Genomic DNA, 20162 nt, shown 5'->3' on the forward strand with positions numbered 1-20162 from the left:
ATTTACATTGAGGGAAAAATATAAAAGTTATGGCTCTTGGAATTCGGCAAGGCAAAAATAAATTATTTTTGTTTAAAAATGTTTTAATTGTGCAAAAAAAACCTTATAAATAATTAGTATGTATAGAAAAATTTAACACATTGTTTATGACGCATGCTGGGCAGCATAAATTTAAAATGCAAGAAAACAAAGGCGGAATAGTTGTTTTTTTAATCCCCCCAAGAAAAGTTATATGTACCCCAAAATGGTGGCATTGAAAAAGACAACTTGTTAAGGGGCTGGTATAATAGTGTGGTTCACTCACTCGTGTCACCCACTATTACTACCTCCTTTATAATCAGGGCCACTAGAGTTATGCCTAGTTTCCCTACCTTTATCTTGTATTAACGTTAGTCTACTTGCTTTGCTACTAGGCAAGTGAATATGACTGCATAGTAAATAAAGGTTAATATTTATTAAAACAAACAGTAGTCACACTTAGATATAAAATACACCAAACACAGTAAGTAATCACAGTATAGTATCAGTGTATCCCAATACACATAACAACTTAAATGTATTGATTACACTAACACTACACGTAATACAGTATAAACAAGATATCATAATCCTAATCTATACCACCACCCACTTACCTAACATACATACTCACTGTTTCTATCCCACTCCCTCCTAGTAATAACTGTCCCTGTGCACTAAAGGGTTAACACAGGATAAAGGGTTAACAAGGGGAATGGGTTGCTGTGTGCCACGGGATAGAAAGTAAATGGTGGGAAAGGGTTAAACAGGTACCAGGGCATATGCAGGTAATGTGCAGGCAGGTGGGAAAGGTTTGACTAGGGAAGTGTTGTGTCGTAGGGGGGAGAAGTAAGGGTGAAGTGTAAGAGAGAGGTGAACGGTTAAGTGTGTAGGGGGTAAGGGTTACGTGTAGCTGCTGCTACACGTGGATGCTTAGCGGTGCATGTGGTACAAGAGTTTGTGTCTGTTGAGGGAGGCAGGAGCAAGTGGCAAGAGAGCGAAGTGTGGGACAATTTGTCTTTTTAGAACCTTTTCTGTATGACATCACATGCTCATGCATGTGCAAGTGGGGGGGGGCATGGGACTGTTTATGGCTCCCCCCATGGATTCTCATTACCTGGTGAGGGGGGGGCAGGCAGTGAGAATGCATTGGATGTGTCCACTGTCTCCCCCGTCTCCCCCAGAGGTCAGAGATACACACCTATCTAATATCTGACATAGAAAAAACTTCCTTTTACAATACCCCTGTTGTCGGAAACACGACTATGAAATTTGTGGAAGTGTTTGTCAGTTTGTATTTACCCCTACAACCTCAGTCATTACTGATAATGGTCGTAGATGGAATGAAGTGTAATTATGGATATAGGTACTCCGGACATCACTTAACCCCTCAAGGACACCTTCCTGCCAGTCCTCAAACTCAAAAGTCCATATAATGAAACTCACAGTCCATAGAAACGCAAAGCCCATCGAACAAACCTCAAAGTCCATAGAACGAACCTCAAAGTCCATAAAACGAAGCTGAAAGTCCATAGAAACTCAAAGTCTATAACAAAACTTAGTCCTGGATCTTCTTCTTTCTTGGATCTTGAGCTTTCTTTTATGAATCTTTTCCTCTTTAGCGGCGTCAGCAGGTCTTTCCAGCGGCCGATCCCATTTTAGCGTGCCGACCCGTGTAAGGCTACTTATTCCCTAACGCGGTCAGCCTTGGAATGGCTTAGTGCTGCCTTACGACAACCTTCCTTCAACACAGTTCGTTAGTCGACCCTTGCGACACCACCTTCAACTAGGTGTGTGGTCAAGTTGGCTTCTTCCAAATCTCCCAATCACCTTGATTGAAGACGCAATCTTTGTGGGCCGATACCCAAGTCTCTACCATGGCAGGTTAGCATCCCTAAGTAGGAGGTGATGTCTCGATACCCGATATCTAATTGTGGGGCGGTATTCAGGAAAACAGCAGCACACCCACAAAAAATTCTTCAGTGTTAAAGGACATCTCCCCATGGGTGGTGCACGCAGTAAAGAATCCCAGGTCCAAGGGAGACAATCAATATACAATCGAAGAAAGGAACTGCAGCACTCAAGATAATCCAAAGAAGTGTATTTGGTTTATTCACCAATCATAAAAACACTTGCAACGTTTCAACCCATGAATGGGTCTTTATCAAGCATGCTTGGTGAATAAATCAAATACACTTGTTTGGATTATCTTGAGTGCTGCAGTTCCTTTCTTCGATTGCATAATTGTTGGGCGGAACATCCTTCCATTTCCCCTCTACCTAACATTCAATCCACCATCTTATGAACCATACCAGTTCTAAGGTTGAGGTGGCAATTACCTACAAGTGTGTGTGTGTGTGTGTGTGTGTGTGTGTGCGTGCATGCATGCGTGCGTGTGTGCGTGTGTGTGTGTGTGTGTGTGTGTGTGTGCCTTACCTGTTCCTAAGAGTTCCTACACACTACCCAATCATACACACAAAATGTAAAATAATCAAACATACAAAAATATTCCCCCCAAACCATAGGTACATGTACAGATAGAGATTCATGCTCAAACAGCATCTCTCAATACTCCTCCTTAAACACGTGTAAGGTACACATGTAAATGGGGTGAACAAGGCTGTAAATATGTGCCCGCCTACACATACACACTCACTCACTGTGGGACAGGCATGTCCTCACTGAGTATGCCTATGTTGTGGACACATATCTACACCTAGAATGTCTATATGTACACCTTGAAAGTTTTTGTACGACACATTGATTCATATTACACTGCACAAATATAGGTATATACATTAAACTCAACAATTACGGGTCGCAGGACAGTATTGGATTTATGTCCTTAGTCCAAGTTCATTCTTTTACGCCTGAGCTAATTTACTTGGTCGGCAAGTCCTTTCACCCATCAGTACTATTACAGGGTGGATGAGCAGGTTGAAGAACAAAATTGCTTTGGGGTTGTACCCAAACAGGCCCTCCCACCAGCACACCTTTGAGTCTCTTTTCAGGGAATAGGATGGAGGCTCGATACTCAGACTCTTTAAGCTTCTCCACAATATCCTCTTCCTCACTGAACTCAGGATCATCTGGTGTCTTACAGGAGCATCTGGGCGGATATTGAGCCTCTACTCAGTGGTGACTGGAGTTCTTCCGTTCTGCTACATCGATACCTGTGATAATACAGAAAGGTACAATGCTCCTTGGAAGAGTATTCCTCTTCCGGTGCAATTAGTTGCACAGATGGTGTAGTAAACATATTGCACTCGGTACCAACTCCAATACCCTTGACCCATGTATCTTAAGCTTGAAGAGGGTATTGGGTTGACCTTCATCTCACAGGTCCCCTCGGTATCTCAACACTAGTGTCTAAGCACCCAGTCCTAACTACCTTGGCAGAAGATCGCATCCTCCTCCTTTCAACATCCATCTGTACAGACAGATATGGATGGCTGCCCTTATAGGTTAGGATATCTGAGGGGAGCTGTAGATGAAGTACCATTTTGTGGTTTTTCACAATTCTCATGTTTGTGGAACAATATGCCCATCCTACCAAACCCATTATCTTAAAATCAAGATATGGGTATAATGCCAGGGTTACCTCCCCCTGTCAACCTTTCCTAAAGGAACACTCCACTTAAACACACAAGAATCAGCCATACTTTTATTCATTGTTTTTAATTGCACTCGCATCACACCTCAGGTGAAATTGTGTTAAATAACAATTCCAACCGTTTTTATCCCAAATAGAGAACAATTAAAACATTTTGCGATTATAGATGTAAATGCATTACCATCCTGAACTTCAAGGTCTAGGTGCGCAGTATAACATAACACTAGAAGTGAAATGTTACCTGTCCGCACCTCTATACCTAATATTAGTTCACAGAACAAGCAAATACATCACTAATTATTGGCTGAAAACAGTTGTTTTCCTGGAGTGGCTTCCTTATGTATTATAAATACAGGCAACCCCCATATAGTATAACTACATATTACTGATAACCAGGGATACACCACAATAGAATATGTGAAGGAACCACAAAAGAAAACACAAATGACAACAAAAGAACAACTAGGGGCAAACACAAGACCATAAACACACAGTGCAGACATCAAAGAGATAACACCTCACTGCGAACATGTAAATGATGGCCTACTTAAAATTCACAGCTGAACTCCACCCCAGTTGTGGTTGGTCATTCAGATCTTTGAACACATGGTGGAGCACATGGCTGGAGGACATTCTCATGCAGACATTTTGTCCTTCTCTAAATCTACCATTTGATGTAATGTGGCCATTTTCTATTGCTTCATTACTAGGCTTTCCACGGTTGCTTATGCCGTGGCATTTCCTAGCAATATGTCCCATCTAACCACATTTAAAACATTTAACAGGACCACATTTCTTTGTACCCAAAGACTTGCAGTACTTTGCAATATGGCCTGAGCCAACACATGCAAAACATTTAACAGTACATGCTCTGCTGGATTTAGGGCAGTCACCAGTGCATGATCTCTTAAAGTTCTGCATGGCTAGGGACGCACTTCTGTTTATCGTACGCTAACATTTGCGTAACACTTTCGTAAGCATGTTGCCTTCAGGTTTCTGGGTGGGATCACGATTTGGGACATCTTATCCATCACTTTTTCTACTCCCCCTTTTTGCAAATTTACAGCAGAATCAGGCCTTGACTTTAGTGACAAAGACAGGGCCGGTAAAATTTTTGAAAAATCGTTTATGATACTGGCAACCAATTGTGACCTAGCAGCAAGCTCATCATTTAACTTGGCAATGATCGCATCCGTAGATGCTGCCTTATCCTTAAATGCATTGATCACAGTACAAGACTCAGTCAGCTGTGTCATCAATAACATCACCATGATTTCTCAAATCTATCACCTGCGATTCAAGCATGCAAATTTGCTTATCTCTAACCATTTTACATTGGGCATTCTCTGCCAGTTGTGTCTGCAATCACAAATCTGCTACACATTGTTGACACAACACTGGCAGTGAAAATTTGGGGAATCACTCTTAATTTCTGAGTTATCAGGCTTCCACATCTCCTCATAAACACAGATAAGTTTAGCGAGCATTTGGAGACGTTTGGAGGTTTTGTTAAAAACGCTCCTCTTGCTAATGCACATCTTATCATGTGCATAAGCCTCGTCCAGCAGTGTGGACCACAGCATTCCTGCTGACTTGTATGTAGTGGGTGATACTGGGTTGAATGAACTATGTTTAGCAAGGTGTTTGAGTTTGGAGAAGTCCATACTCACGCTATCAGAAGTCATCTTGGTCAGTGTTGTCCTCCTTGTTCCTTGCTGCATGAAAAAGATCCTTTTACGCCGGAACGCTTTATCCCGACCAGCTGGATTTCAGACGAAGGACACCGACGCCCATACTGCTGAAGACTCTAATGTGTTGCTCGATCGCCCGATGATTGGTCGCCATAGAGCAGCACGCCGCAAAGCAAAATAAAAACATTAATACCTTAGAAAAAAAATAAAAACTAACTAGGTTCGCTGTTCCTAATTGTATCCTGTATTAAGCCTTAAATAAAACTGTGTTACTCGTCCAAACTTGAAGGTCTAGGTGCACAGTATAACACAACACTTCACCGTGTACATATGTTATCAGACCACGCCTCTCCACCTATCTTAGTTCACGTTTTAACACAATTTTATTGTACAAAAAACAGAAATAAATTGAAAACAGTTTGGGCCTTGGCTTGCCATATGTTAAAGGGTTGGTATAATAGCGTGGTTCACTCACTTGTGTCAGTCACTATTACTACCTCCTTTATAATCGGGGTCACTAGGGTTATGCCTAGTTTCCCTACCTTTCTCTTGTGTTAACGTTAGTCTACTTGCTTTGCTACTAAGTAAGTGTATACGACTGCATAGTAAATAAAGGATAATATTTATTAACACAAACAGTAGTCACACTTAGATATAGAATACACCAAACACAGTAAGTAATCACAGTATAGTATCAGTGTATCCCAATACACATAACAACTTAATATGTATTGATTACACTAACACTACACGTGGTACGGTATAAACAAGATATCACAATCCTAATCTATACTATCACCCACTTACCTAACATACATAGAAGTTACGTTACAATACAATAAACATGCTCACTGTTTCTGCTCCACTTCCTCCTAGCAATAACTGTTCCTGTGCACTAAAGTGTTAACACGGGATAAGGAGGATAAAGGGTTAACAAGGGGAATGGGTTTCTGTGTACCAGGGGATAGCAAGTAAATGGTGGGAAAGGGTTAAACAGGCACCAGGGGATATGCAGGTAATGTGCAGGCAGGTGGGAAAGGGTTGACCAGGGAAGTGTTGTGTCATAGGGGGGAGAAGTAAGGGTGAAGTGTATAGGGGAAGAGAGGTGAAGGGTTAAGTGTGTAGGGGGGAGAGGGTTACGTGTAGCTGCTACTACACGTGGATACTTAGCAGTGCATGTGGTCCAAGAGGGAGGTTGGAGCAAGAGGCAAGAGAGTGAAGTGTGGGACAATTTGTCTTTTTAATCCCTCCTGTGCACTTCTGTATGACATCACATGCTCATGCACGTGCAAGTGGGGGGGGGGAGGCCATGGGACTATTTATGGCTCCCCCATGGAATCGCATTACCTGGTGAGGGGGAGTAAGGGCAGGCAGTGAGAATGCATTGGATGTGTCCACTGTCCTCCTCACCCCCAGAGGGCTGATATACACACCTATCTAGTATCTGACATAGAAAACACTTCCCATTACACAACTCATCCCGCAAAAACAGGGTCTCATATGGCTATGTCGATGAAAAAATGAAACCGTCATGGCTCTTGGAATGGGACGTTGAAGAAACGAGAAAAAAAAATTCTTGGCCTTTTAAATGAAACTACATTTTAGGGCACTAAACCTCCAGCATGTCGTTGTTATACTGCTGGAATTTAGCATCCGAAACATGCCCTCTAAAATCTGTCCGTTTTAGCATTTTTGTCTATAAAGAAGTTATAATACAGCGTGCGCTGAATGTAAATTACCAGAGAAAAGTTCTGAGATTAATCCAGGTGTACTGGTCTTAGCTTTATCTGAGCACTGAGCATGTGCAGGATGGATAACGTTGGACTCATCCCAAGACTTTTGTCTGGTCATTTAAATACGGCGCACGCTATATTGTAACTTCTTTTCAGACAAAATGCTGAAACTGACAACTACGAAAGGGGCATGTTTAGGACACTAAACCTCAGCAGTATAATGACATGCTGGTGATTTAGTACCCTAAAATCTAGTGATATTTTCCCTATAAGGCCAAAATGGCCTGGTTGTTAAAGTTAAAAAACCTCCTGTTTGTATGTGTTTTAATGAAAACATAACATTTATAACCATTTATCTACCATCTACTTTATGTCTCCTTTTGTTTTGTAGGTCATATAGTTTTAATGTAGAGTTTTCATCCTTTATTCTGATTAATATGTGGAATCATGAACATTTCATATCATGTGCCCAGCCTGTTTACTTAACTGTTGTCCTGTGAGATTTTGCTTGGTGACATTTTCTGTCATTGTAAGGAGATTTTCTAAATTCTGTATGTTCTCATTCAGAGCCAGATCCTTGGCCCAATTGTTGTATAATTCTGAGAAATCCGGTTGTATATGACTATCTCTAGTCAAACTAGAACACATTTTTGCTGAGAGTTGTTTTTCATGGCCAGAAATGTTCTGAACGTAGAACATGACTCAAACCCAAAACATTGATACAGATTTATTATTGCTGTCTAATAGATGGACAGCGCAAATTTAGACCAGGTGGTCAGAAGATGCGCCAAATTTATCAAGGTGGTCATGCTGTATGATAATTAGCAGAATCTTGCTAAATGCATTAGAAACTTTTCTCTTAACCACCTATTGGTTGGCTTATTTTGAATTAATTTTGGGGCACGGCAGCGCATTTAAAGCTTTGTCCTTTTCATCTAAGCCACACCCCTTTGTCGATTGTCTAAATTCATGTGCGCCAGAATTCTAGCTCATTTTGAGCCAGAGTTCCAGCGCATTTTGAGGGTACCCACACATGTTGCGGATTTGTTGCAGATTTTACCCCAGCAAATCCATAGCAAAATCTGCATGTGTTGCGTGCAGATTTTTGTGTGGTTTTTGCTGCAGATTCACAGTGGATTTCACCCCTTCTATATTGAAGAGAATGAAAAACACTGTGATTATCCGCAACAGAATGAGAATGCTCCAATTTCCATGCGGAAAATGTTTAGCAACACGTGGATGAGATTTGTTGAAATCTCATCCACGTGGCTAGTATTGTAACCCTCTGTGGATTTTCCATGTATTTCTGTCCTGTGTGCAGGGGGCATAAATCTGCCTTATTGTGCATACTGGTTACATTGTAATTATATATGATGTATCATATATAGGCCTGGTCCATAGATACCAATTTAATTTGTTTTAGCTCTTTTATGCTGGGTTTTAACAGGAACACGTTGTCAAATCCAATCTAGAAGGCCATCTTCCCCCGGGAGTACAGGACTGGAGAGGAAGCCTGATTTCTCTGCTATAATTAACTTGCCTTTCTAATGTGGGAGCTGTGAAGACACCTCTGTGGTAGGGTGACAACACAACCCTCATACATATGCATTAAGGCTTCACGCTGCTCACATCTTCCTGATCCTTACATTTACCACGTAGGAGAAGATAGATATTACATATGTTATTATAAGGAAACAATGTAAAACAAGATAATTTTCCTTTACAGAAAGATCCTGAGGATATCTCAATAGGAAAAGGTATATGTATGTTATGTGTATGTATGTGGGATACAGACCTTTTATTTCAAATACAATGATATCCCTATTGTTAACTGTCATGAAGGTCATAACAACAGGAAGATCATTGTTAACATACATTAGATCCCTGTGTTTTTCCATTGTGAGTAATAAATATCCCCTCTCCACATATTCTGCTAAGAAACTAAATTTTTACCATTTGTACCTCCCAGTTCTACCTTAGATTTCACTACATAGTACGCAACGTGACTGCGACTGAGCATTGATTTTAGATATTTACTAACCAGAAGAGAACATACAAACTTCATGTACATGTTGTACTGGTGTGAGCTAAACTCATTGTCATAGTATTGCTTACCTCCATACTGTCATAGAATAGGAACCTACAGCTATTACTTTTGTATATAGTGCTGTGAAAAAAGTATTTGTCCTTCACCTGATTTGTTCCATTTTGGCAGATTTATCACATTAAATGTTTCAGATCATCCAAATAATTTTAATATAAGATAAAGACATCACAAGTAAACACAAATCGCAGCTTTTAAGTTATTGATTTATTGAGGATAAACATTAAATAATTGCCCCTTAAACCTAATAACTGGTTGTGCCACTTTTGGCAGTAACAACTGCAGTCAAACGTTTGCAATAACTTGCGATGAGTCATTTACGTCGCTGTGGAGGAGTTTTGGGCCACTTTTCTTTGCAGAATTGTTTTAATTTGGCTGCATTGTAGGGTTTTCGAGCCTAAACTGCCAGTTTAAGTTCTTGGAATTTGTTACGAATTTTACTCAGCCACTAAAAAAAACTTAATTTTGTTTCTTTTGAACCATTCAGAGATGGACGTGCTTGTGTGCTTCGGATCATTGTTCTGCCGCATAAACCAACTGCGCTTAAGCTTTAGGTCGCAACGGAAATTTTGCTTCAGGATTTACTGATAGGGTCAGTTCACACATTGCGTGAATATTGCAGATTTTCCGCAACGGAATTCGTTGTGGAAAATGCGCAGCATAATACAGTATCAGCAAAGTGGATGAGATAGAACAAATCTCATCCACATGCTGCGTAAATTGAGCAGAAAAAACGCTCAGAAAATTTACACGGGTGCAGAATTTTTAATCCGCAGCATGTCAATTGTATTTGCGTAAACGCTGCTTATTTGTTGCGGTTTTCCCCATTGAATTCAATGGGGAAGTAAAACCCACAACAAATAGTAGATGTTGCATTTTTTGCGGCGGAATTCCGCCACTAAAGATGCAGCTCTTCCTCCAGGTCAGCTTCCTGGGATGACGCTTTATCCCATGTGATTGCTGCAGCCAATTACAGGCTGTAGCGGCAGCCACATAGGATGAAACGTCATCCCAGGAGGCTGGCTTGGATAACGTCAGAGGACCGGCCACCTGGGATAACGTTTCATCTCATGTGACCGGCTGCAGCGGTCTCCTGGAGAGAAACATCATCTAAGAAGGCTGGTTAAATGCTGCAGTTTTCCGCAGCGGACATTCCGGGCGAAAAACTGCAGCACAGTTTGGTGCGGTTCTTGGCCCGAAATTCCCTGCGGTGCACAGGGGGATTTTACGCAGCGTATTTGCCCCATGTGAACTCATAAAGAGCAGAATTCATGGTTGTAACAATTATGACAAGTCATCCAGGTCCTGCAAAACTTAGGCAGCCCCAGACAATCACACTACCACCATCATGTTTGACTGTTGGTATGAGGTTCTTATGGTGAAATGCGGTGTTAGCTTTACATCAGATGTAACGAGACCCATGTCTCCCAAATCTTTCACCTTTGACTCAACAGTCCACAGAATATTATCCAAAAAGTCTGCTGGTCATCTAGACGTTTTTGGGAAAATACGAAGGGAGCCTTTGTGTTCTGTTTGGTTAGCAGTGATGCCAGGGGTTCATCCTGGTGCGGAATCCCCGGCCAGAGCATCAGCAACACACTGGCTGGGGATTCCGCACCTAGAGGGAGCCCCAAGGGCACTATCTACAGGGAGGGGGTGTATCACTATCTTGGGGGGAGGGTGCATAGGGTGTGTGTGTGGCACTATCTACATGGGGCTGTGTGACACTATCTACAGTGGGCAGTGTGGCACTATCTATAGGGGGCTGTGTGGCACTATTTACAGAGGGCACTGTGGCATTATCTACAGGGGGTGTGGCACTATCTATAGAGGGCATTTTGCAATATCTACAGAGGGCACTGTTTCATTATCTACAGAGGGCACTGCAGTATTATCTACAAAGGGCACTGTGGCACTATCTACAGGGGGCTGTGTGGCACTATTTAGAGAGGGACTGTGGGGCTCTATCTACAGGGGTGTGTGGCACTATCTACGGAGGGCACTGTGGCACTATCTACAGGAAACAGTGTGTGCCAATATCTACTGGGGGCAGTGTGGGGCACCATCTACAAGGGGCACTGAGTGTGGCACTATCTGTGCTGCTTTTTACGTTACCAGTAGTGGTCAGCACATATTGCCTAGCCCTAGTGATAAAGTGAGACATCACCTATATGTATGCAACCAGATAGAGAGACATACTGGCCACCATAGAAGTTGGCAGCCAACCTAGCACAGAAATTTTTGTTTGTTTATTTGTGTGCAGAAATTCTGGGAAGAAAACCACGCCCCATTAGCCACAACCAACATATAGGACACGCCCTCATATGACACACCCACCAAGGAAGCCACAGCCTAAGTGTCCCTGGAACATTTTTTTCAAATGTTGGCAACTATGTGCATCTGACATCCACATGTCAGTTACAGTAATTGACATAGCTGATTGATTTTCATAAATTGAACAATGATAAGAGTGGTGCCAATATTTTTGGTAATAGAAACTGAAAAAATTATGTATTTCACAACCAAAATTGGTACTCTTACAAGGCAAGCTACTGCAGACCCTCATGCAACCGTGTAATACTTTAAATTCCAATTTCTGTCAAAACGTCCTATATACATATATCACTGGGTTAACTCCTTAACGCCGAAGGACGGATATATCCGTCCTCAGCAGCTGCTAGTTCGCGCAGGAGGACGGATATATCCGTCCTGTGATGGCGCGGGTACTGCCACTGTACCCACGCGATCAGCGGCAGGAGCACGGCTGTTATACACAGCCTGGCTCCTGCTGCAACTGCCGGAATCGAAGCGCGCTCCGATTCCGGCAGTTTAACCCATTAAATGCCGCTGTCAATAGTGACAGCGGCATCTAATGTTTTTGACAGAGGGAGGGAGCTCCCTCTGTCACCCGATCGGCGCCCCCGCAAACAAATCGCGGGTCGCCGTCGGGTTTCCATGACAGACGGGGGTCTAACAAAGACCCCCAGGTCTGTCTTCAGCAACTGCCTGTTAGGCGATGCCGGAGGCATGACCTAACAGGTTGCCTGTCAGTTTTACACTGACAGGCAATAATGCTTTGGTATACGAAGTATACCAAAGCATTATATATGCGATCGGCATATATAAAAAAAAATATGTCAATCAGTTAAATAAAGTTTGTGGAAAAAAAAATAAAAAATTACAGTCAAAATCAAATAAAACTACTTTTTTTGCCCAAAAAGAGGTTTTATTCAGTAAAAGTGTCAAAACAAATCACACATACACATATATGGTATCCCCGCGATCGTAACAACTTGACCAATAAAATGAACACATTAATTAAACCGCCGGATGAACGGCGTCCAAAAAAAACGCAAAAAACTACGCCAAAATTCTCTCTTTTCTCCCATTCCCATTCCAAACGTAGGAAAACATATAAAACCTTTACATATTTGGTATCCCCGTAATCGTGCCGACCCATAGAATAAAGTTAACATGTTATTTACGCTGCATAGTAAACGGCGTAAATTTATAACATGAAAATTAATGCTGGAATAGCTGCTTATTTTCAATTCTCTCCTAAAATAAAGTTAATAAAAGTTAATCAATATATTGTAAGCATCTAAAAATGGTACAATTACAAAATACAACTCGTCCCGCAAAAAACAAGCCCTTATACGGCTATGTCGACGGAATAAAAAAAAAGTTACGACTCTTGGAATGCGACCATGAAAAAACAAAAAATAATCCTTGGTCATTAACGTGCAAAATGGCCCGGTCATTAAGGGGTTAACACGAGGACAACTATTATTATTATTATTATTATTATTATTATTGTTCAAAAGTGCAGGCAAGTTCCACTTGTGTATTGACTTGACTTAAAATAGTATGAAAATTGTCATCCAAAAATAGATTGAATTTGCATAAATCCAGTTTGATAGCACTTGAAAGGGCCTGTTAACTGGAGTGGGAAATATTTCAAGATGAATAAGAGGTGGCCTAATGTGTCCAGACTGTCAGTAAAGATGAAGCCATTAGATGTCAAATATAAAGCTAGCCTTGGTTTTACAGCTGTGTAATTGACCCATCTGCTTGACCCTTCTGCTCAATTGTTTCCACACACATACAGAACTACATGTATGATTTATTAATGCCTCTATATATGCAGATATTTATGGATTTTTCCTATTCTCATTGACTGTTGTATATGGATGGATTAACATTTATACTGCATTCATATTCTGCCTTTATTATTCTTTCACTGCACAACCTTAGTTAACGATTTTTATTTGACAGCATGCATTAAAAAGATATACATGATTTGACGTATTTAGCATCTTTGTGATATTACGCTGATCGCTTCTCAATTCTTGGTCTTCAGTTTGTAGCCCTGTATAGATACCTATATGTGAATATGTTTTAATGGGAAGCAATAACTTGTCCTCCGTTTAACTTTTGGGTGCTCATTTACACATTTTTTTATAAGTGTATATTAATATCTTTGTGCTGGCTTAATGTTGCGCCATCAGTACTGACACTGATTCACACTTTTAGGCTCCTTGCACATGACCGAATTCGGGCTGTGAAAAACGGTCTGAGTGATACCGAATACCGCTGACACCTGCCGCTGATGATGCAGGCTCAGCTTCTGAGCCCCTGCCATCTTCCTGTCACCACCGGAAGCGGAGGCGGGGCCTAGGAGGCTACGGTGCTTGGCAGACCAGGAGGCCAGTGTTAGGCCTCTGGTTGCCATTGCAGCCATAGGCACACACGCAAACGCGTCGCTGGGGTTCCGATTGCCTACAATCACTTTAAAGGGCTTTTGCCATGAGGGACATTTATCCACAGGATATGTCACAAATGTCAATTAGATGCGGGTCCCACCTCTGGGGCCCACACATATTTCTAGAATGGGGCCACTAAATCCCGTTCTACCTCTTTGTGTTTTGGCTAATTTCCGACCATGAAGGAGAAAACAGCGTAGCTCAGCGAAAGCCCCATAGAACTGAATGGTAATTATGGAAACAGAGTAGCTCGCATGCTACGCTGTTTCCGTAACTCACGTCCATGTAGTCAAGAATTGGCTGGGAGTCAGCGTGAGCACAAAAAGCTAGAACAGGGTTTAGGCGGCCCCATTCTAGAGATAGGTGCGGGTCCCAGAGGTGTCTATCTTAAATTTACGACATATTCTGTGGATATGTCATAAATGTCCCTTGTGGGAAAACCCCTTTACATGCAGCGGTCGCATTTGACCGCTACATTTAAGGGGTTAATAGCAGGGATTGAAGCTAACTTCGGTCCCCGCCATTACAGCCGGGTGTCAGCTGTGACATACAGCCGACACCCGTGGCTGATGGGAAGGACTCAGCTTCTGAGCCCGTGGCATCCATTTGTCGTAAGTATATGACAAATTGCGGGAAGCACTAGCTTTCCATGACGTATACCTACGACAAATGTCGGGAAGGGGTTAAACCAATAAAAATAAACGGGAACACCTCTTAATAAATCCGGAGCATTTGGAATTGTCTGTTTGAATATCAGTTTATGCTTAATATGAGCAGCTGTACATTTGCCATTACTTTGCCTTTGACAATTTAGTCTAAAAGTACATTTACAGCTTGACCATGCCCACTTTTATTTCCTTTGTTATTTATTTGGAATGAGAAGAAAAATGTCACAAATTGTATGCAATTTTAGATATGAATTTTTAATTTGTGCAATTTCCACCAAAATCAGAAATGCTTTTTGATGTTTCCAATTAGCAACCATTAGGTTGAGCTAAGGCGCCTTGCACACGACTGAGTTCGGGCCATGAAAAACGGGTTTAACCCCTTCCCGACATTTGTCGTAGATATACGTCATGGAAAGCTAGTGTTTCCCGCAATTTGTCATATACTTATGACAAATGGATGCCAAGGGCTCAGAAGCTGACACCCGGAAGTTAGCTCCGATCCCCGCTATTAACCCCTTAAATGTAGCGGTCAAATGTGACCGCTGCATTTAAAGGAGTTTTCCCACGAGGGACATTTATGACATCCACAGGATATGTCATAAATGTAAAATAGATGTGGGTCCCATCTCTGGGACCCACACCTATCTCTAGAACAGGGCCCCCTAAACCCCATTCTAGCTTTTTGTGCTCACGCTGTCTCCCGGCCACTTCTTAATTACATGGACGGTAGTTACGGAAACAGCGTAGCATGCGAGCTATGCTGTTTCTGTAATTACCATTCAGTTTTATGGGGCTTTCGCTGAGATACGCTGCTATCTCCTTCATTGTCGGAAATTAGCCGGAACACAAAGACGTAGTACGGGGTTTAGGGGCCCCATTCGAGAAATAGGTGCGGGTCCCAGAGGTGGGACCCTCATCTATCTGACATTTATGACATATCCTGTGGATAAATGTCCCTCAAGGGAAAACCCCTTTAAAGTGTTTGTAGGCAATCGGAAACCCCAGCAACGCGTTTGCGGGGGTGCCGATGGCTGCAATGGCAACCAGAGGTCTAACACTGGCCTCCTGGTCTGCCAATTCTGGAAGCCGATTAGGCGATCGCTGCATCTAAGTGGTTTGTAGCGAATCGGCACCCCGCGATGCGATCATGGGGGTGCCGACGGCTGCTTTGGCAGCAAGAGGCCTAACAATGGACTCCTGGTCTGCCAATTCTGGAAGCCGATTAGGCCCCGCCCAGTGGCGGAGCCTACTCGGCTTGCTGTCAGTAAATTACTAACAGCTGTAATGCATTGCGCTACATGGCTTGTGCAATGTATTTAAACAGCAATCAGACAGTTGGACCTCCAAGTCCCCTAGTAAGACTAAAAAAAAAGTGAAGAAAAAGTTGTAATAAAATAAAACAATCAGCCTTTTTCCCTTATACATTTCTTTATTATCGAAAGAAGAAAAAAAAAATCATAATTGGTATCGCCGCGTTCGTAACGGCCTGAAGTATAAAAACGTTATTTATCCCGCGCGCGAATAAAGACAACCTATAAAACAATGCCAGAATTGCCAGAGCTGTTTTTTATGATGGGGTGGGGCACCGAAAGATAATCTCTCATGGGGCGCCATCTATCTTAACCCCTTAAGGACGCAGCCTAGTTTTTGCCTTAAGGCTCAGAGCCCATTTTTCAAATCTGACATATTTCACTTTATGTGGTAATAACGCCGGAATGCTTAAACCTACCCAAGCGATTCTGAGATTGTTTTCTCGTGACACATTGGGCTTCATGTTCGTGGTAAAATTTGGTCGATATATTCAGTGTTTATTGGTGAAAAATTGCAAAATGTAGAGAAAATTTTGAAAAAATTGCATTTTTCAGAATTTAAATGCATCTGCTTGTAAAACAGACGGTTATACCACCCAAAATAGTTACTAGTTCACATTTCCCATATGTCTACTTTAGATTGGCATCGTTTTTTGAACATTCTTTTATTTTTCTTGGACGTTACAAGGCTTAGAACATAAACAGCAATTTCTCATATTTTTAAGAAAATTTCAAAAGCCTTTTTTTTAAGGTACCTCTTGAGTTCTGAAGTGGCTTTGTGGGGCCTATGTATTAGAAACCCTGATAAAACACCCCATTTTAAAAACTAGACCCCTCAAAGTATTCAAAACAGCAGTTAGAAAGTTTTTTAACCCATCAGGCATTTCACAGGAATTAAAGCAAAGTGGAGGTGAAATTTGCAAATTTCATTTTTCTTGCTGAATTTCAATTTTATTCATTTTTTTTTCTGTAACACAGAAGGTTTTACCAGAGAAACACTACTAAATATGTATTGTCCAGATTCTGCAGTTTTTAGAAATGTCCCACATGTGGCCCTACTGCGCTCGTGGACTAAAACACAAGCCCTAGAAGCAAAGAAGCATCTAGTGCATTTTGAGTCCTCTTTTTTATTAGAATATATTTTAGGCAGCATGCCAGGTTTGAAGAGGTGTTGAGGTGTCAAAACAGTAGGAATCCCCCAATAGTGACCCCATTTTGGAAACTACACCCCTCAAGGAATTCATTTAGGGTTGTTGTTACCATTTTGACCGCACAGTTTTTTCACAGCACGTATTTGAATTGGGCTCTGAAATGAAAAAAATGTCATTTTTTCCAATAAAATGTCATTTGTGATCAAAATTTCTTATTTTCACAGGGAACAAAATACCCCATTTTGTTGCCCAATTTGTCCTTAGTGTGGCAATACCCCATTTGTGGTGATAAACTGCCGTTTGAGCCCATGGGAGGGCTCAGAAGGAAAGGAGCGCTATATGTTTGTTGGAGTCCAGATTTTGTTGGATTAGTTTTCGGGTGCCATGTCGCATTTGCAGAGCCTCAGAGGTATCAAAGCAATGGAAACCCACCAAAAGTGACCCCATTTTGGAAACTACACCCCTCAAGGAATTCATTTATGGCTGTTGTTAGCATTTTGACCACACAGTTTTTTCACAGCACCTATTTCAATTGGGCTGTGACATTAAAAAAATGACATTTTTTCCAATAAGATGTAATTTTTTACCAAAATTTCTTATTTTCACAGGGAACAAAATACTCAATTTTGTTGCCCAATTTCTCCTGAGTGCATCAATACCCCATTTGTGGCAATAAACTGCCGTTTGGGCCCATGGGAGGGCTCAGAAGGAAAGGAGCGCTATATGTTTGTTGGAGTCCAGATTTTGCTGGATTGGTTTTCGGGTGCCATGTCGCATTTGCAGAGCCTCAGGGGTATCAAAGCAATGGAAACCCACCAGAAGTGACCCCATTTTGGAAACTACACCCCTCAAGGAATTCATTTATGGGTAATGTGACCATTTAGACTCCATAGTTTCTTCACAGAACTTATTTGAATTGGGCTGGGAATTAAAAAAAAATATATTTTTTCCAATAATATGTCATTTTAGCTCAAAAATTCTTATTTTCACAAGAAATAAAATACTCCATTTTGTTGCCCAATTTGTCCTGAGTGCGGCAATACCCCATTTGTAGTGATAAACTGCCGTTTGGGCCCATGGGATGGCTCAGAAGGAAAGGAGCACTGTGTGTTCTTTGGAGTACAGATTTTGCTGGATTGGTTTTCGGGTGCCATGTTGCATTTGCAGAGCCCCAGAGGTATCAAAGCAATAGAAACCCACCACAAATGACCCCATTTTGGAAACTACACCCCTCAAGGAATTCATTTATGGGTGTTGTGACCATTTTGACCCCATAGTTTTTTCACAGAACTTATTTGAATTGGGCTGGGAATGAAAACAAAATTATTTTTTTCAAATAATATGTAGTTTTGGCTGAAAATTTCTTATTTTCACAAGAAACAAAATACCCCATTCTGTTGCGCAATTTGTTCTGAGTGCCGCAATACCCCATTTGTGGTGATAAACTGCTGTTTGGGCCCATGGGGAGACGCAAAAGGAAAGGACCACCATTTTGCCTACTGGGGATTTTCTAGTGCAAAGTCATGTATGCAGAAGCCCCTGAGGTACCAGTACAGTTGAAACCCGCAAGAAGTGACCCCGTTTTAAAAACTACACCCTTAAGGCATTCATCTAGAGGTGTAGTGAGCATTTTGACCGGAGACCTACACCCCATAAACTGTAATGTGGGTTCTCCCGGGTATGGCAATACCCTACATGTGGCTGTTATCAGCTGCCTGGGCACACAGCAGGGCTCAGAGGGGAAAGACGAGGGGGGATAAGCTGTGCGGAGTGCATCAGGGTAAGTAAAATTGGGGTAAATTATAAACCAAGGGATGTATGATAAATTTTAAAACACTTTCATACAGAGCTCTGGTTATTCGGGACACGTGTCACATTGATATATTGTGTCATCCATTATCGCCCTCTTATAGCAGACTTTGCACCTCTTTTGACTTTTTCCCTTCTTGCCAGTTTGGGGAACTTCTCCTGGAAAGTGTTGCCCTGGTACGATGCGTGTGGGCTCGCTTTCAGAAGTACTGGGTGCCCCCCCTTCTTGGTCCCTAAAGATTAGGTTCTTGATAATCACCTCTTGAAATTCCAGGAAAGTTCCCGTCTGGCCTGCACATCGACGTAGCATGTATGCATTGTACAAAGCCATCTGTATGATGTGCCCGGCCAGCTTCTTATACCTCACAGCATGGCGCTGTAGGGCTTCAGGGCTTGATCTTACAAGTCCACACCTCCCATGTACCTATTGTAGTCCAGGATGCAGTCTGGTTTGGGGGTGGCCTTTCCTTCATATATCCTAAACCTGTAGGTATACCCTGATGCACTCTCGCAGCTTATACATCTTCACGCCATACCTTGCCCTCTTACCCGGCAGGTACTCGCGGAATTGAACCCTCCCTTTAAAATGTACCAGGGACTCATCAATAGAAATACACTTCTCTGGGGTGTATGCTTGGGAAAACCGGGCACTGGAACGGTCTAATAGGGGTCTCCGTTTATACAAACGGTCAAAACTGGGGTCATCTCGGGGTGGGCACGGCTTATTATCAGTATAATGTAAGAAGCGAAGTATTGCCTCATTTATTTATTTTTTTAGGTTCCAGTTCAGTTCTGAAGTTGCTTTGAGGGCCCATATATTAGAAACCCCTATCAAATACCCCATTTTAGAACCTAAACCCCTCAAAGTATTCACAACAGCATTTAGAAAGTTTATGAACCCTTTAGGTGTTTCACAAAAATTTAGAGCAAAGTAGAGGTGAAATTTACTTTTTTTTTTTTGTCAGAAAATCCTCTTTATACCATTTTTTTTATAACACAAAAGGATTTATCAGTGAAACGCAACTCAATACTTATTGCCCAGATTCTGCAGTTTAGAGAAATATCCCACATGTGGCCCTCGGCGGTAATGGACTGAAGCACCGGCCTCCGAAGCAAACGTGCACCTAGTGGATTTTGAGCCTCCTTTTTATTAGGCACCATGTCCGGTTTGAAGAGGTCTTGTGGTGCCAAAACATTGGGAACCCCCCAAAAGTGACCCCAATTTGGAAACTAGACCCCTTGAGGAATCCATTGTAGTTTTCTTGGGGTGCATGCGGCTTTTTGATCAGTTTTTATTCTATT

This window comes from Rhinoderma darwinii, chromosome 3 (genome assembly GCF_050947455.1).
Source record: "Rhinoderma darwinii isolate aRhiDar2 chromosome 3, aRhiDar2.hap1, whole genome shotgun sequence".
NCBI lineage: Eukaryota > Metazoa > Chordata > Amphibia > Anura > Rhinodermatidae > Rhinoderma > Rhinoderma darwinii.